Source organism: Salvelinus sp. IW2-2015, unplaced genomic scaffold (genome assembly GCF_002910315.2).
Source record: "Salvelinus sp. IW2-2015 unplaced genomic scaffold, ASM291031v2 Un_scaffold4377, whole genome shotgun sequence".
NCBI lineage: Eukaryota > Metazoa > Chordata > Actinopteri > Salmoniformes > Salmonidae > Salvelinus > Salvelinus sp. IW2-2015.
In genome coordinates this window covers 23,360-28,345 of record NW_019945647.1, presented here as the reverse complement: position 1 = coordinate 28,345, position 4,986 = coordinate 23,360, and positions in this window count along the sequence as shown.

Here is a 4,986-nt window from a genome sequence, read left to right as displayed (position 1 = left end):
ACCCCCTTTCACCTTTTCACATTAATTGCGTTACAGCCTTATTCTAAAATGGATTAAATCATTTTTACCCCTCATCAATCTACAAACAATACCCCAAAATGACAAAGCGAACAGTTAAAAAAAAAAAAAAAAGTATTAATAATTAAAATAAACGAAAGACCTTATTTCGGCACCTGTCTATGTGAGATCTGGAAGGTACCAGAACATGTCTGCAGCATTGAAGGCCCCTAAGAACACAGTGACCTCCATCATTCTTAAATGGAAGAAGTTTGGAACCACCAAGACTCTTCCTCGAGCTGGCTGCCGGCCAAACTGAGCAATCAGGGGAGGAGGACCTTGGTCAGGGAGGTGACAAAGAACATGACGATCACTCTGACGGGGTTCTAGAGTTCCTCTGTGGAGATGGGAGAACCGTCCAGAAGGACAACCATCTCTGCAGCACTCCACCAATCAGGCCTTTATGGTAGAGTGGCCAGACGGAGGCCACTCCTTTTGTTAATGTATCCCCATTAGTTCCTGCCAAGGCAGCAGCTACTCTTCCTGGGTTTATTATGGATCCCCATTAGTTCCTGCCAAGCAGCAGCTACTCTTCCTGGGGTTTATTATGGATCCCCATTAGTTCCTGCCAAGGCAGCAGCTACTCTTCCTGGGTTTATTATGGATCCCCATTAGTTCCTGCCAAGGGTGAAGGGGTCTGAATACTTTCCGAATGCACTGTACATTAAGCTTGATGTGATGTCTTCCCTGTTATTAACATGATCAGTGGAGGGTTAAATATTACACTGGAGAATGTGTTGATGACACCCCACACACACCCACGCTCAGCAGCCTGTTTATTTGACATAAAGCAGCACATCTGGGAGAAAGTGTAGCGGTGTGTATAGAGCGATGTAACACTCATTTACTTTACCTTTGGGAAATGCCCTGAWCCCTGATCCTGGCTATGCTGTCCTTTATATCACACTCCTTCAAACCTTGCGAGGTAGAAGCAGGAAGTAATGGTCACTTAATAAAACAGCAGCACCTGATGAACTACTACAGATGAGTAAAGGACGTCTCAGCCACATCAGATGTGGACTAGTTCTTGCTAAATCTGTCTTTATCATTGTTGAACAAAGTGCTCCTTGAATATAGCAGGAACCATTTAAACATTGATTCCTTATACAGTGATGCAACTCTGTCGTGTTCTTCTGCCTTCACATAGTGTCAATAAGCTTAATGCTTCTCAATAGAAAAATTAAGTCTGGCTACAGGACAGAGAATCTAGATGAGGAAACAGCATGAAACATCACAAGGCTGCTAGTTTTACAAAACAACAGGCTGCTAGTTTTACAAAACAACATCACATCAAAAGGCTGCTAGTTTTACAAAACAACATCACAGTTTTGTAAAACTAGCAGCCTTTTGTTCTGATGTTGTTTTTTGTAAACTGGCAGCCTTTTGATCTGATGTTGTTTTGTAAACTAGCAGCCTTTTGTTCTGATGTGGTTTTGTAAAACTAGCAGCCTTTTGTTCTGATGTTGTTTTGTAAAACTAGCAGCCTTTTGTTCTGATGTTGTTTTGTAAAACTAGCAGCCTTTTGATCTGATGTTGTTTTCTAAACTAGCAGCCTTTTGTTGTGATGTTGTTTTGTAAAACTAGCAGCCTGTTGTTTTGTAAAACTAGCGCCTTTTGTTGTGATGTTGTTTTCTAAAACTAGCAGCCTGTTGTTTTCTAAAACTAGAGCCTTTTGATGTGATGTTGTTTTGCAAAACTAGCAGCCTTTTGTTCTGATGTTGTTTTCTAAAACTAGCAGCCTTTTGATGTGATGTTGTTTTTGTAAATCCAGCAGCCTGTTGTTTTGTAAAACTAGCAGCCTTTTGTTTTGTAAAACTAGCAGCCTTTTGTTCTGATGTTGTTTTGTAAAACTAGCAGCCTTTTGTTCTGATGTTGTTTTGTAAACTAGAAGCCTTTTGTTCTGATGTTGTTTTCTAAAACTAGCAGCCTTTTGATGTGTGTTGTTTTGTAAATCCAGCAGCCTGTTGTTTGTAAAACTAGCAGCCTTTTGTTTTGTAAAACTAGCAGCCTTTTGTTCTGATGTTGTTTTGTAAATCAGCGCCTTGTTTTGTAAAACTAGCAGCCTTTTGTTTGTAAAACTAGCAGCCTTTTGTTTCTGATGTTGTTTTCTAAAACTAGCAGCCTTTTGTTCTGATGTTGTTTTCTAAAACTAGCAGCCTTTTGTTGTTTTGTAAAACTAGCAGCCTGTTGTTTTGTAAAACTAGCAGCCTGTTGTTTTGTAAAACTAGCAGCCTTTTGTTCTGATGTTGTTTTTCTAAAACTAGCAGCCTTTTGATCTGATGTTGTTTTCTAAAACTAGCAGCCTGTTGTTTTGTAAAACTAGCAGCCTTTTGTTGTGATGTTGTTTTGTAAAATTAGCAGCCTTTTTTGTGATGTTGTTTTCTAAAACTAGCAGCCTTTTGTTTTGTAAAACTAGCAGCCTTTTGTTCTGATGTTGTTTTGTAAAACTAGCAGCCTTTTGTTCTGATGTTGTTTTGTAAAACTAGCAGCCTTTTGTTCTGATGTTGTTTTCTAAAACTAGCAGCCTTTTGATGTGATGTTGTTTTGTAAATCCAGCAGCCTGTTGTTTTGTAAAACTAGCAGCCTTTTGTTTTGTAAAACTAGCAGCCTTTTGTTCTGAGTTTGTTTTGTAAATCCAGCAGCCTGTTGTTTTGTAAAACTAGCAGCCTGTTGTTTGTATAAACTAGCAGCCTTTTGTTTTGTAAAACTAGCAGCCTTTTGTTCTGATGTTGTTTTCTAAAACTAGCAGCCTTTTGTTCTGATGTTGTTTTGTAAAACTAGCAGCCTTTTGTTGTTTTGTAAAACTAGCAGCCTTTTGTTGTTTTGTAAAACTAGCAGCCTTTTGTTGTTTTGTAAAACTAGCAGCCTTTTGTTCTGATGTTGTTTTGTAAAACTAGCAGCCTTTTGATCTGATGTTGTTTTCTAAAACTAGCAGCCTGTTGTTTTGTAAAACTAGCAGCCTTTTGTTGTGATGTTGTTTTCTAAAACTAGCAGCCTTTGTTGTGATGTTGTTTTGTAAAACTAGCAGCCTTTTGTTCTGATGTTGTTTTGTAAAACTAGCAGCCTTTTGTTGTGATGTTGTTTTGTAAAACTAGCAGCCTTTTGTTGTGATGTTGTTTTGTAAAACTAGCAGCCTGTTGTGATGTTGTTTTGTAAAACTAGCAGCCTTTTGTTATGATGATGCTTTGTAAAACTAGCAGCCTTTTGTTGTGATGTTGTTTTGTAAAACTAGCAGCCTTTTGTTCTGATGTTGTTTTGTAAAACTAGCAGCCTTTTGTTCTGATGTTGTTTTGTAAAACTAGCAGCCTTTTGTTCTGATGTTGTTTTGTAAAACTAGCAGCCTTTTGTTCTGATGTTGTTTTGTAAAACTAGCAGCCTTTTGTTCTGATGTTGTTTTGTAAAACTAGCAGCCTTTGTTGTGATGTTGTTTTGTAAAACTAGCAGCCTTTTGTTGTGATGTTGTTTTGTAAAACTAGCAGCCTTTTGTTGTGATGATGTTTTGTAAAACTAGCAGCCTTTTGTTGTGATGATGTTTTGTAAAACTAGCAGCCTTTTGTTGTGATGATGTTTTGTAAAACTAGCAGCCTTTGTTTCTGTGTTGTTTTGTAAACTAGCAGCTTTTGATCTGATGTGTTTTGTAAAACTAGCAGCCTTTTGATGTGATGTTTTGTAAAACTAGCAGCCTTTTGATGTGATGTTGTTTTGTAAAACTAGCAGCCTTTTGATGTGATGTTGTTTTGTAAAACTAGCAGCCTTTTGATGTGATGTTGTTTTGTAAAACTAGCAGCCTTTTGATGTGATGTTGTTTTGTAAAACTAGCAGCCTGTTGTTTTGTAAAACTAGCAGCCTTGTGATGTTTCATGCTGTTTCCTCATCTAGATTCTCTGTCCTGTAGCCAGACTTAATTTTTCTATTGAGAAGCATTAAGCTTATTGACACTATGTGAAGGCAGAAGAACACGACAGAGTTGCATCACTGTATAGGAATCAATGTTTAAATGGTTCTGCTATATTCAAGGAGCACTTTGTTCAACAATGATAAAGACAGATTTAGCAAGAACTAGTCCACAACTTATGTGGCTGAGACGTCCTTTACTCATCTGTAGTAGTTCATCAGGTGCTGCTGTTTTATTAAGTGACCATTACTTCCTGCTTCTACCTCGCAAGGTTTGAAGGAGTGTGATATAAGGACAGCATAGCCAGGATCAGGGATCAGGGCATTTCCCAAAGGTAAAGTAAATGAGTGTTACATCGCTCTATAACACCGCTACACTTTCTCCCAGATGTGCTGCTTTATGTCAAATAAACAGGCTGCTGAGCGTGGGTGTGTGTGGGTGTCATCAACACATTCTCCAGTGTAATATTTAACCCTCCACTGATCATGTTAATAACAGGGAAGACATCACATCAAGCTTAATGTACAGTGCATTCGGAAAGTATTCAGACCCCTTCACCTTTTCACATTAATTGCGTTACAGCCTTATTCTAAAATGGATTAAATCATTTTTACCCCTCATCAATCTACAAACAATACCCCAAATGACAAAGCGAACAGTTAAAAAAAAAAAAAAAGTATTAATAATTAAATAAAACGAAAGACCTTATTTCGGCACCTGTCTATGTGAGATCTGGGGAAGGTACCAGAACATGTCTGCAGCATTGAAGGCCTAAGAACACAGTGACCTCCATCATTCTTAAATGGAAGAGTTTGGAACCACCAAGACTCTTCCTCGAGCTGGCTGCCGGCCAAACTGAGCAATCAGGGGAGGAGGACCTTGGTCAGGGAGGTGACAAAGAACATGACGATCACTCTGACGGGGTTCTAGAGTTCCTCTGTGGAGATGGGAGAACCGTCCAGAAGGACAACATCTCTGCAGCACTCCACCAATCAGGCCTTTATGGTAGAGTGGCCAGACGGAGGCCACTCCTT